This window comes from Eucyclogobius newberryi, unplaced genomic scaffold (genome assembly GCF_026437365.1).
Source record: "Eucyclogobius newberryi isolate DKJ021-1_F unplaced genomic scaffold, fEucNew1.0.hap1 SCAF_17, whole genome shotgun sequence".
In the NCBI taxonomy this organism is placed as follows: domain Eukaryota; kingdom Metazoa; phylum Chordata; class Actinopteri; order Gobiiformes; family Gobiidae; genus Eucyclogobius; species Eucyclogobius newberryi.
In genome coordinates, this window is record NW_027315801.1 from 23948647 (window position 1) to 23962559 (window position 13913).

A 13913-nucleotide genomic window follows, 5' to 3' on the forward strand; every position below is an offset into this window, starting at 1 on the left:
AGCAGTGTGTAGCAGTGTGTAAGCAGTGTGTGAGTGTGTAGCAGTGTATAGCAGTGTGTAAGCAGTGTGTAAGCAGTGTGTAGCAGTGTGTAGCAGTGTGTAGCAGTGTGTAAGCAGTGTGTGAGTGTGTAGCAGTGTATAGCAGTGTGTAAGCAGTGTGTAAGCAGTGTGTAGCAGTGTGTAGCAGTGTGTAGCAGTGTGTAGCAGTGTGTAAGCAGTGTGTAGCAGTGTGTAGCAGTGTGTAAGCAGTGTGTAAGCAGTGTGTAGCAGTGTGTAGCAGTGTGTAAGCAGTGTGTAGCAGTGTGTAGCAGTGTGTAAGCAGTGTGTAGCAGTGTGTAGCAGTGTGTAAGCAGTGTGTAAGCAGTGTGTAGCAGTGTGTAGCAGTGTGTAAGCAGTGTGTAAGCAGTGTGTAGCAGTGTGTAGCAGTGTGTAGCAGTGTGTAAGCAGTGTGTAAGCAGTGTGTAGCAGTGTGTAGCAGTGTGTAAGCAGTGTGTAGCAGTGTGTAGCAGTGTGTAGCAGTGTGTAAGCAGTTTGTAGCAGTGTGTAGCAGTGTGTAAGCAGTGTGTAGCAGTGTGTAGCAGTGTGTAAGCAGTGTGTAGCAGTGTGTAGCAGTGTGTAGCAGTGTGTAGCAGTGTGTAAGCAGTGTGTAAGCAGTGTGTAGCAGTGTGTAAGCAGTGTGTAAGCAGTGTGTAGCAGTGTGTAGCAGTGTGTAAGCAGTGTGTAGCAGTGTGTAGCAGTGTGTAAGCAGTGTGTAGCAGTGTGTAAGCAGTGTGTAGCAGTGTGTAGCAGTGTGTAAGCAGTGTGTAGCAGTGTGTAGCAGTGTGTAAGCAGTGTGTAAGCAGTGTGTAGCAGTGTGTAGCAGTGTGTAGCAGTGTGTAGCAGTGTGTAAGCAGTGTGTAGCAGTGTGTAGCAGTGTGTAAGCAGTGTGTAAGCAGTGTGTAGCAGTGTGTAGCAGTGTGTAGCAGTGTGTAAGCAGTGTGTGAGTGTGTAGCAGTGTATAGCAGTGTGTAAGCAGTGTGTAAGCAGTGTGTAGCAGTGTGTAGCAGTGTGTAGCAGTGTGTAGCAGTGTGTAAGCAGTGTGTAGCAGTGTGTAGCAGTGTGTAAGCAGTGTGTAAGCAGTGTGTAGCAGTGTGTAGCAGTGTGTAAGCAGTGTGTAGCAGTGTGTAGCAGTGTGTAAGCAGTGTGTAGCAGTGTGTAGCAGTGTGTAAGCAGTGTGTAAGCAGTGTGTAGCAGTGTGTAGCAGTGTGTAGCAGTGTGTAAGCAGTGTGTAAGCAGTGTGTAGCAGTGTGTAGCAGTGTGTAGCAGTGTGTAAGCAGTGTGTAAGCAGTGTGTAGCAGTGTGTAGCAGTGTGTAAGCAGTGTGTAGCAGTGTGTAGCAGTGTGTAGCAGTGTGTAAGCAGTTTGTAGCAGTGTGTAGCAGTGTGTAAGCAGTGTGTAGCAGTGTGTAGCAGTGTGTAAGCAGTGTGTAGCAGTGTGTAGCAGTGTGTAGCAGTGTGTAGCAGTGTGTAAGCAGTGTGTAAGCAGTGTGTAGCAGTGTGTAAGCAGTGTGTAAGCAGTGTGTAGCAGTGTGTAGCAGTGTGTAAGCAGTGTGTAGCAGTGTGTAGCAGTGTGTAAGCAGTGTGTAGCAGTGTGTAAGCAGTGTGTAGCAGTGTGTAGCAGTGTGTAAGCAGTGTGTAGCAGTGTGTAGCAGTGTGTAGCAGTGTGTAGCAGTGTGTAAGCAGTGTGTAAGCAGTGTGTAGCAGTGTGTAAGCAGTGTGTGAGTGTGTAGCAGTGTGTAGCAGTGTGTAAGCAGTGTGTAGCAGTGTGTAGCAGTGTGTAAGCAGTGTGTAGCAGTGTGTAGCAGTGTGTAAGCAGTGTGTAGCAGTGTGTAAGCAGTGTGTAAGCAGTGTGTAGCAGTGTGTAGCAGTGTGTAAGCAGTGTGTAGCAGTGTGTAGCAGTGTGTAAGCAGTGTGTAGCAGTGTGTAGCAGTGTGTAAGCAGTGTGTAGCAGTGTGTAGCAGTGTGTAGCAGTGTGTAAGCAGTGTGTAAGCAGTGTGTAGCAGTGTGTAGCAGTGTGTAAGCAGTGTGTGAGTGTGTAGCAGTGTGTAGCAGTGTGTAAGCAGTGTGTAAGCAGTGTGTAGCAGTGTGTAGCAGTGTGTAGCAGTGTGTAAGCAGTGTGTAAGCAGTGTGTAGCAGTGTGTAGCAGTGTGTAAGCAGTGTGTAAGCAGTGTGTAGCAGTGTGTAAGCAGTGTGTAGCAGTGTGTAGCAGTGTGTAAGCAGTGTGTAGCAGTGTGTAGCAGTGTGTAGCAGTGTGTAAGCAGTGTGTAAGCAGTGTGTAGCAGTGTGTAGCAGTGTGTAAGCAGTGTGTAAGCAGTGTGTAGCAGTGTGTAGCAGTGTGTAAGCAGTGTGTAAGCAGTGTGTAGCAGTGTGTAGCAGTGTCTAAGCAGTGTGTAAGCAGTGTGTGGCAGTGTGTAGCAGTGTGTAGCAGTGTGTAAGCAGTGTGTAGCAGTGTGTAGCAGTGTGTAGCAGTGTGTAAGCAGTGTGTAAGCAGTGTGTAGCAGTGTGTAGCAGTGTGTAGCAGTGTGTAGCAATGTGTAGCAGTGTGTAAGCAGTGTGTAGCAGTGTGTAAGAAGTGTGTAGCAGTGTGTAGCAGTGTGTAGCAGTGTGTAGCAATGTGTAAGCAGTGTGTAGCAGTGTGTAGCAGTGTGTAAGCAGTGTGTAAGCAGTGTGTAAGCAGTGTGTGAGTGTGTAGCAGTGTGTAGCAGTGTGTAAGCAGTGTGTAGCAGTGTGTAGCAGTGTGTAGCAGTGTGTAGCAGTGTGTAAGCAGTGTGAGTGTGTAGCAGTGTGTAGCAGTGTGTAAGCAGTGTGTAGCAGTGTGTAGCAGTGTGTAAGCAGTGTGTGAGTGTGTAGCAGTGTGTAGCAGTGTGTAAGCAGTGTGTAGCAGTGTGTAGCAGTGTGTAGCAGTGTGTGAGTGTGTAGCAGTGTGTAGCAGTGTGTAGCCGTGTGTAGCAGTGTGTAAGCAGTGTGTAGCAGTGTGTAGCAGTGTGTGAGTGTGTAGCGGGTGTGTAGCAGTGTGTAGCAGTGTGTAGCAGTGTGTAAGAAGTGTGTAAGAAATGTGTAAGCAGTGTGTAGCAGTGTGGAGCAGTGTGTAAGCAGTGTGTAGCAGTGTGTAGCAGTGTGTAAGAAGTGTGTAGCAGTGTGTAAGCAGTGTGTAGCAGTGTGTAGCAGTGTGTAAGAAGTGTGTAAGAAGTGTGTAGCTGTGTGTAGCAGTGTGTAAGCAGTGTGTAGCAGTGTGTAAGCAGTGTGTAGCAGTGTGTAGCAGTGTGTAAGCAGTGTGTAGCAGTGTGTAGCAGTGTGTAAGAAGTGTGTAAGAAGTGTGTAGCTGTGTGTAGCAGTGTGTAGCAGTGTGTAAGCAGTGTGTAAGCAGTGTGTAGCAGTGTGTAGCAGTGTGTAGCAGTGTGTAAGCAGTGTGTAGCAGTGTGTAGCAGTGTGTAAGAAGTGTGTAAGAAGTGTGTAAGCAGTGTGTAGCAGTGTGTAGCAGTGTGTAAGAAGTGTGTAAGAAGTGTGTAAGCAGTGTGTAGCAGTGTGTAGCAGTGTGTAGCAGTGTGTAGCAGTGTGTAGCAGTGTGTAAGCAGTGTGTAGCAGTGTGTAGCAGTGTGTAAGCAGTGTGTAGCAGTGTGTAGCAGTGTGTAGCAGTGTGTAAGTAGTGTGTAGCAGTGTGTAGCAGTGTGTAAGCAGTGTGTGAGTGTGTAGCAGTGTGTAGCAGTGTGTAAGCAGTGTGTAGCAGTGTGTAGCAGTGTGTAAGCAGTGTGTGAGTGTGTAGCAGTGTGTAGCAGTGTGTATGCAGTGTGTAGCAGTGTTTAGCAGTGTGTAGCAGTGTGTGAGTGTGTAGCAGTGTGTAGCAGTGTGTAAGCAGTGTGTAAGCAGTGTGTAGCAGTGTGTAGCAGTGTGTAAGCAGTGTGTAGCAGTGTGTAAGCAGTGTGTGAGTGTGTAGCAGTGTGTAGCAGTGTGTAAGCAGTGTGTAGCAGTGTGTAGCAGTGTGTAGCAGTGTGTGAGTGTGTAGCAGTGTGTAGCAGTGTGTAAGCAGTGTGTAGCAGTGTGTAGCAGTGTGTGAGTGTGTAGCAGTGTGTAGCAGTGTGCAAGCAGTGTGTAGCAGTGTGTAGCAGTGTGTAAGCAGTGTGTGAGTGTGTAGCAGTGTGTATCAGTGTGTAGCAGTGTGTAAGTAGTGTGTAGCAGTGTGTGAGTGTGTAGCAGTGTGTAGCAGTGTGTAGCAGTGTGTAGCAGTGTGTATGAAGTGTGTAAGAAATGTGTAAGCAGTGTGTAGCAGTGTGTAGCAGTGTGTAAGCAGTGTGTAGCAGTGTGTAGCAGTGTGTAAGAAGTGTGTAGCAGTGTGTAAGCAGTGTGTGGCAGTGTGTAGCAGTGTGTAAGAAGTGTGTAGCTGTGTGTAGCAGTGTGTAAGCAGTGTGTAGCAGTGTGTAAGCAGTGTGTAGCAGTGTGTAGCAGTGTGTAAGCAGTGTGTAGCAGTGTGTAGCAGTGTGTAAGCAGTGTGTAGCAGTGTGTAGCAGTGTGTAAGCAGTGTGTAGCAGTGTGTAAGAAGTGTGTAAGAAGTGTGTAGCAGTGTGTAAGAAGAGTGTAAGCAGTGTGTAGCAGTGTGTAGCAGTGTGTAAGCAGTGTGTAGGCAGTGTGTAAGCAGTGTGTAGCAGTGTGTAGCAGTGTGTAAGAAGTGTGTAAGAAGTGTGTAGCTGTGTGTAGCAGTGTGTAAGAAGTGTGTAAGAAGTGTGTAGCAGTGTGTAAGCAGTGTGTAAGCAATGTGTAGCAGTGTGTAAGAAGTGTGTAAGAAGTGTGTAACAGTGTGTAAGCAGTGTGTAGCAGTGTGTAGCAGTGTGTAAGCAGTGTGTAGCAGTGTGTAGCAGTGTGTAAGCAGTGTGTAGCAGTGTGTAGCAGTGTGTAAGAAGTGTGTAAGAAGTGTGTAGCAGTGTGTAAGCAGTGTGTAGCAGTGTGTAAGAAGTGTGTAAGAAGTGTGTAGCTGTGTGTAGCAGTGTGTAGCAGTGTGTAAGCAGTGTGTAGCAGTGTGTAAGAAGTGTGTAGCAGTGTGTAAGCAGTGTGTAGGCAGTGTGTAAGCAGTGTGTAGCAGTGTGTAAGCAGTGTGTAGCAGTGTGTAAGCAGTGTGTAGCAGTGTGTAGCAGTGTGTAGCAGTGTGTAGCAGTGTGTAAGAAGTGTGTAAGAAGTGTGTAGCAGTGTGTAAGCAGTGTGTAGCAGTGTGTAAGAAGTGTGTAAGAAGTGTGTAGCAGTGTGTAAGCAGTGTGTAGCAGTGTGTAAGAAGTGTGTAAGAAGTGTGTAGCAGTGTGTAGCAGTGTGTAAGCAGTGTGTACCAGTGTGTAGCAGTGTGTAAGCAGTGTGTAGCAGTGTGTAAGCAGTGTGTAGGCAGTGTGTAAGCAGTGTGTAAGAAGTGTGTAGCAGTGTGTAGCAGTGTGTAGCAGTGTGTAGCAGTGTGTAAGCAGTGTGTAGCAGTGTGTAGCAGTGTGTAAGAAGTGTGTAGCTGTGTGTAAGCAGTGTGTAACCAGTGTGTAGCAGTGTGTAAGCAGTGTGTAAGCAGTGTGTAGCAGTGTGTAAGCAGTGTGTAAGCAGTGTGTAGCAGTGTGTAGCAGTGTGTAGCAGTGTGTAAGCAGTGTGTAGCAGTGTGTAAGCAGTGTGTAAGCAGTGTGTAGCTGTGTGTCGCAGTGTGTAGCAGTGTGTAGCAGTGTGTAAGCAGTGTGTAACCAGTGTGTAGCAGTGTGTAAGCAGTGTGTAAGCAGTGTGTAGCAGTGTGTAGCAGTGTGTAAGCAGTGTGTAAGCAGTGTGTAGCAGTGTGTAGCAGTGTGTAAGCAGTGTGTAGCAGTGTGTAGCAGTGTGTAAGCAGTGTGTAAGTAGTGTGTAGCAGTGTGTAGCAGTGTGTAGCAGTGTGTAAGAAGTGTGTAAGAAGTGTGTAGCAGTGTGTAGCAGTGTGTAAGCAGTGTGTACCAGTGTGTAGCAGTGTGTAAGCAGTGTGTAGCAGTGTGTAAGCAGTGTGTAGGCAGTGTGTAAGCAGTGTGTAAGAAGTGTGTAGCAGTGTGTAGCAGTGTGTAGCAGTGTGTAGCAGTGTGTAAGCAGTGTGTAGCAGTGTGTAGCAGTGTGTAAGAAGTGTGTAAGAAGTGTGTAGCTGTGTGTAAGCAGTGTGTAACCAGTGTGTAGCAGTGTGTAAGCAGTGTGTAAGCAGTGTGTAGCAGTGTGTAAGCAGTGTGTAAGCAGTGTGTAGCAGTGTGTAGCAGTGTGTAGCAGTGTGTAAGCAGTGTGTAGCAGTGTGTAAGCAGTGTGTAAGCAGTGTGTAGCTGTGTGTCGCAGTGTGTAGCAGTGTGTAGCAGTGTGTAAGCAGTGTGTAACCAGTGTGTAGCAGTGTGTAAGCAGTGTGTAAGCAGTGTGTAGCAGTGTGTAGCAGTGTGTAAGCAGTGTGTAAGCAGTGTGTAGCAGTGTGTAGCAGTGTGTAAGCAGTGTGTAGCAGTGTGTAGCAGTGTGTAAGCAGTGTGTAAGTAGTGTGTAGCAGTGTGTAGCAGTGTGTAGCAGTGTGTAAGCAGTGTGTAGCAGTGTGTAGCAGTGTGTAAGAAGTGTGTAAGAAGTGTGTAGCTGTGTGTAGCTGTGTGTAAGCAGTGTGTATCCAGTGTGTAGCAGTGTGTAAGCAGTGTGTAAGCAGTGTGTAGCAGTGTGTAAGCAGTGTGTAAGCAGTGTGTAGCAGTGTGTAAGCAGTGTGTAAGCAGTGTGTAGCAGTGTGTAAGCAGTGTGTAAGCAGTGTGTAGCAGTGTGTAGCAGTGTGTAAGCAGTGTGTAAGCAGTGTGTAAGCAGTGTGTAGCAGTGTGTTGCAGTGTGTAAGCAGTGTGTAGCAGTGTGTAGCAGTGTGTAAGCAGTGTGTAGCAGTGTGTAAGAAGTGTGTAAGAAGTGTGTAGCTGTGTGTAGCAGTGTGTAAGCAGTGTGTAAGAAGTGTGTAGCTGTGTGTAGCTGTGTGTAGCAGTGTGTAAGAAGTGTGTAAGAAGTGTGTAGCAGTGTGTAAGCAGTGTGTAAGCAGTGTGTAGCAATGTGTAAGCAGTGTGTAGCAATGTGTAAGCAGTGTGTAGGCAGTGTGTAAGCAGTGTGTAGCAGTGTGTAAGCAGTGTGTAAGAAGTGTGTAGCTGTGTGTAGCAGTGTGTAAGCAGTGTGTAGCAGTGTGTAAGCAGTGTGTAGCAGTGTGTAGCAGTGTGTAAGAAGTGTGTAAGAAGTGTGTAGCTGTGTGTAGCAGTGTGTAAGCAGTGTGTAGAAGTGTGTAAGCAGTGTGTAGCAGTGTGTAAGAAGTGTGTAAGAAGTGTGTAGCTGTGTGTAGCAGTGTGTAAGCAGTGTGTAAGAAGTGTGTAGCTGTGTGTAGCTGTGTGTAGCAGTGTGTAGCAGTGTGTAAGCAGTGTGTAGCAGTGTGTAGCAGTGTGTAGCAGTGTGTAAGAAGTGTGTAGCTGTGTGTAACAGTGTGTAAGAAGTGTGTAAGAAGTGTGTAGCTGTGTGTAGCTGTGTGTAGCAGAGTGTAGCAGTGTGTGCATGCTTTGGTGCGGCCCTGTTGGCCTCTGCTAACAGCCCGTTTGTCCGTCTGTGCCCTGGCCCAGTCTTAGCATTTAGCTCATTGATTTTCTCCAGTCAGTCACTGTGATTAATCCCAGACTGAAGTGTGTCCTGCATTCGCAATAACACGCCTCTCTTATGCAGCAAGTGATGGAGTTTGGGCACAAAAAACAACATAACACAAAAAATGATCATATGTTCTAAAAGTGAAGTCAGAAGTCAACTTTATTATAATGTGTCTGTAATTCATGAGTAATACGTTCTTTTTCTGGGGGGACCTGTCTATCATTGTTGTAATAGACAGGTGATAGACAGGAGGTTGTGATTGTTGTAATCATGAATTTAGCTTATTTTTATAGCCACAGCTTCCGTGAAGTAAACTGATGAAAGCAATTACTTACCACTACCATTGAATAGGTGGTGTCTTGCCCAAGTACACAAAGGCAGTAGTATTATGGTTGAAGCTGGGATTCAAAAAACGCCAACCTTTTTGCCTCCGTATAAAAAAACATTGAGTTTGACAGGTTTTCTCTGCAACTAGGGGTGGGCGATATTGACAAAAATGAGTACCGTGTTTTCCGGACTATACTTAGACTTATATTTATACTTATATATTTATATATTTATACTCCAGGGCAACTTATATGTGATATTATTTGTTATTTTCACACAACCGCATTTCATACTCCAGTGCAACTTATATACGTTTTTTTCTTCTCTATTATGCATTTTTTGGCTGGTGCGACTTATACTCCGGAAAATACGGTATTTCCCATTACAATATTCACAGTATTATTATCAGAACGGCAGAAATGTGTTAAAACATGTCTTTAAACATATTAGTTGAGCTTTAATTATCTGACAAATGGGAAATGTTTGTAAAACTGATCAAAATAGTGCAGAAATATCACCATATACCCTCATTTGAACCTGTTTCCATTTTTAATAAGCTTCTTCTTTCAAAAAAACTCGATATTATAATTTTACTTAATTTACAACATTCACTATGTCGTCTAAAATTCAATATATTGTCCATCCCTATTGGCAACACTGATTAAATGCCATTATCATCATCACAAGCAATGTTAGCTATATTGTCAGAACCAATACAAATGTCTACTGCCACACCATTGTTTTTTGTTTTTTTTCTATTTGTTTTATTTTTTGAGTTTTTGGGGCTGATATAGGCTTTATTAAACAAGGTAGTTTAAACTGAAATGGGGGAGAAGGGCACGGAGGACATTAGGCAAATTGTAGGAGCCAGGAATAAAGCTGGCTTCAGTTCTGCCACTTTAACTTTAATGTTTCCCACTTAGACATTAAACATATTAAACTTGTGTATAGGGGGGCATGTCTGTCTTTGTATTTATTGTTTGGTTTTGTGGGCTACTCTATTTCAGTTTTATGTATGTAAATATCTCCATTTACACCTAAAGAGAAGTATGTTGAAGGCCATATTGTGTAACATTCCAGACAAAGCAACATGTTCAAGTAAAATCTGAAAACGTTAACATTTACTAGACTCTGCTTTACTTTCCCTTGTTTCATAAGCATTTACACCCCATGTCTACATTTTATTTTGAATTGAAAAAGTGTCAAGTCGCAGTTTGTAAAACTAAAGTACATAGCGAAAAGAAAGTGTTACTTCTGTGTTGAGGTTCCAAACATTTCGACTGGCCTATTGGCTTGTGCGCACGTACCATTTATACAAAACAGTCCAAACCAAACTTACAAATCTTGCCCCGCATTAGCCTATTGAACTCGCCGCGTATTATAACAGTTTCTGTCTTTTCAAAACCTTTCAGATGACTGCGTTCGGTGGGAGTAGTCAATGCCAAAAGACCAAGGTTGTGCGGAGTGAAGGCGTTAGGGTTTGCAAATGGTTTTCTATGCAGCGATGTGGCGCTTTCAGAAACTATTCAGCGGCAGCCGCACACAGGTACAATGAGCCGGTTCACTTACAATGGCAGACCTTATACTGCGCTACATTCAGCTGCAACTTCACAGCGTTTCCACTTTCCACAGATCGGCACAGTCTACACAAGCTCTCATGACAGGAGAAAAAGGACTGAGTAAAAAGTTGGTAAAGATGGTCGACGTACAAACCAAACTGGTGACGGTTGAGTCCTCAACACCAGCATATATTTGTTTTTAATGTTCAGTGCTTATTTAAATCGACACATTTCAGGTTCATTGTGTAACATTTCTGCTTGTTGCTATGAAGAAGTTATTGCTATGGCTGGAATGTTTCACAGTAAGGCGTTCGTGGAGACCAAATTAGTCAGTCAGATCTGTGGAGAGGTGCATGTTTTATTTAAGAGGGTTGCGATGAGAGTGCGTAACTTTTTCAAACACAGTGAAGAAAGTGCAGGTGAGATCAAAGCTTAGGGAGGATTGGAGCAGGTCTTCTCCAGCCGTAGAACAGGGAATGGTGGAACATGGTGCTACTGGGGAAAAGCATAAAACTGTAAAAGGTATAAACTCCAATTAAAATAACCATACGAATCCCAATTAAAATGAGAGCTACGTATTTCCCCCTCGCATGTCTGCAAACACACAACACATTAAAGCACACACACATACACACACACCACATACACACACACACACACACACACACCACATACACACACACCACTTTCACATATCATACACACACAAACCCACACACACACACACACACGCACACCACATATACACCCACCCACACACACACACACACACACCACTTTCGCACACACACACAGACACACCTGCACACACACACACACACACACACACAAACACACACCATTTTCACACACACACACACACACACACCACTTTCACACACACACACACACACACACACCACTTTCACACACACACACACACACACACCACTTTCACACACACACACACACACACACACACTTTCACACACACACACACACACACCACTTTCACACACACACGCACACACACACACACACACACTTTCACACACACACACACACACACACACACTTTCACATACACACACACACACACACACACTTTCACACACACACACACACACACACACCACTTTCACACACACACACACACACACACACACACACACACACACACCACTTTCACACACACACACACACACACGCACTCACGCACACACACACACACACACACACACACGCACTCACGCACACACACACACACACACCACTTTCACACACACACTTTCACACACACACACACACACACACTTTCACACACACACACACACGCACACACACACACACACACACCACTTTCACACACACACACGCACACGCGCACACGCGCACACGCACACACGCACACACACACACACACACACACACACACACACACACACACACCACTCATTTACAGAAGGCACATGTATTGCAATTATAATTTGTTCATGATTTGTCTCCGTGGACCGGCGGCTGTCACTTCCAGAAGTGTCCACTCGACCGGAACTACGGACAAACACAGAAATGTTTGAGTAAATACTTAGTAAACTTATTCAAACGTGTACAATTTGATGTATGTGTAATCACCATGTCGTAAACGTGCTGTGAAAATGTTATGAACGGTAAGAGTGAATGGAAGTGCACGAGTGATTTAATAAGGCTGTTTGTTACAATACATTTAATGCCACACTGTGGAACATGGCCGCTTGGTGTTCACACTATTCTGCATTAGGCTGTTTAAATGAACTATGAACAATTGAAATATTTCTTGTTGAAAGTGTCAAACTGAGATTTTCCACTCACTTTTCACTTCATTTGTTCGTGAGGTTTCTAGGCAACAAGCTCCGAGACTCCAAGGTACTAACTTCATCCTTGTGGAATGTACTCTTAAGATCGACGCAAAAGTAATTGTTTAGTTTACCATTCAGCAAGAAGTGAAAGCACATACTTTAACTACTACTGCTCAAACTGTATTTTCTTTACTCTACACTTGTTCACACTAATTGAGTTGGATAAACAAGAAGCACATATTTAATCTAGGACTATCGTGGTGGGCTTGTGATCGTCCTCAACGTAGTGAACATAATTGACTATTTTGGTCAAGTTTATAATGTTACTTCCTTGTTGAACATGAGCAGCAGACGTGAGCATGCCGGCACTTTCCCCCCCAAACACACCGTTTCATTTAATGGCGGTGGATACAAATCAATGGATATTCTCTCCTTTTAGTCTCAAACTCTTGAGAACCAGCCATCAGAACCACAGGGAAACATCTGCCCATTCTCACTACGACATCACCACCAAAGGACAATAAAGAGTGTTTTTTAATGTTTAATATAAAGTCAGAGAACCCTGAATAGGAACCAGGAGGTCGGTAGATAACTATGAACAAAACTCCTTTTTGGTTTCTCCAATTTGGACACGTGATTGACAACATGAGGCTTTCAAATGAGAGAAATGCATTGTCACTTTTAGGACGGGTGAGTAGGCTTGAGTGTGAGACCACTGCCACACCACCACCTGGGCCTGTGCTCCCGGAGGTCTGAAAGTCAATATGAGTGGGTGAGGTGGACTCATTGTGTCTTACATAATCATCTTATTCAAGCCAAGTTTCAGTTGGAGCCAGAAGATCTGTCTGTGTCTTCACATCTGGATCATCTGCTCCTGAGCTTGTGCTTAGCGATGAGATATTTACACAAAAATATGGTCCACGGTGGTGATGCACGGGTCAGTTCTGTCCAAGAAAGTCTCATTTCACTGCAGCAGGTTGTAAACTGTAGACTGTTGTGAATCACATGTCTGCGTCTCCGTGTGTCTTTGTGTTCAGCAGGATTCTTTGATTTGGGGATAAGGACATGGATGAAAACGCTCTTGTTTATCTTTAGCTAACGTTTTGCTGCTCTGCTTTATTTGCGGTCACTTTGGTTTTTCACAGTTTTTCTGATGTTTTAAAGTGACTCTATCTAGTGTGTAGCAGTTGTCATGTGTCGTTCCACACTTAGTTTCACACAGCTTCACTAAGCACCAGATGTAATGGAAATGCAACAGGGCCGAGCGGGGCCACGAGCTCAGAGCCGAGCAGGGAAGAGGGCATTATAGGTGCCCCCTGGTGGAAGAAAGCAGCAGGCGCAGACTATGCTACACATGGAAGCTAAAAATGTAAACTTTAAATGAAGAATATTTAAAGTTGTTAAAGTTTGGAGCGGCTGTGGTCTCCCCCTCAGCCTGACTCCTGCTCACAGTGTCACAGTTGTTGGACTGGAAAAGCCTCAGTGCCAGTGAACATAATCCAGCTGCAGTGTATTCCCTCCAAATGCGTTTGGCAGAGGGATGTATGGATGTGCTCGGAAGAAGAGGAAGGGTTGCCATGGAAATTTGTCGAGCACGGCACCAAAAACAAAAGTTAGGCAGAAAATATGTTATTTTCGTGTATTGTTTTGGCATTGGGCACAGTGGGAAGTTTAGAAGAACTTTAAGGCAAAATAATGGCAAGTTTGTGGATCCAATCTCTGACAAATAAGATAAGATGTTCCTTTATTGTCCACACATGGGGAAATTTCATTGTTGCAACGCAGGTAGATACAGAGGAAAAGGACGGAAGTTTAAAATAACACTCTAAATAGAAGAACTCTTATAAACAAAAACTCCTATAGACAAAACCTCTCATTTCCTAAGAAGGAATGGAGGGGAAAAAAAAAGATAAAATAAAATAAAATAAAAACAGCTAACTAAATATCAATAAAGTCCAATATTTGTGTGTCATACGTTAGGATATTTCTTCAATCTCCAATAGAGTTACATAGGCCCCTGCCCGCCAGCTGAAGTTATGATTATCATCCATTTCTACAGGGAGAACGCCAACTTTTAACAGACTTTTTCACTCTTCAAGTTAATAAACCAAAATGCTCTGGCTGTTACTCCCGCCTGTCTGCCTCCATCTCCTTCCCAGACATGTCATGAATGAGAGTGCGATTCCGTCCATTACTAAAACTCTTACAGAATTAAAAATAAAACCCCCTCCTGGGCAGTCCCTTAAATTGTTGCACAAATTAATCCTCTTTCTCAATTCCATCAGTGGCCCCCAGCTCCTCTCCCAGAATTATCCGCTTTTCAATTATTGCTCTGTGCTTTTTTCTAATTTCTGGTCATCATTGGAAATACCAGTGGTGATGAGAGAGAGCGAGGGAGGGCGTGAATGTGTTATTAATTGCTGTGATGTGAATTAGATGGGAGCGCCGGACCCCCCACCGCCGACCCACCAATCACATTTCAATTAATAAACGTCACCGTGGCGACGCCTGGAGATGTGCGGCCAGATGATTGCGCTGTCAGTCAGAGCGAGAAGAGGAGCTCATCCTCATCTGTCC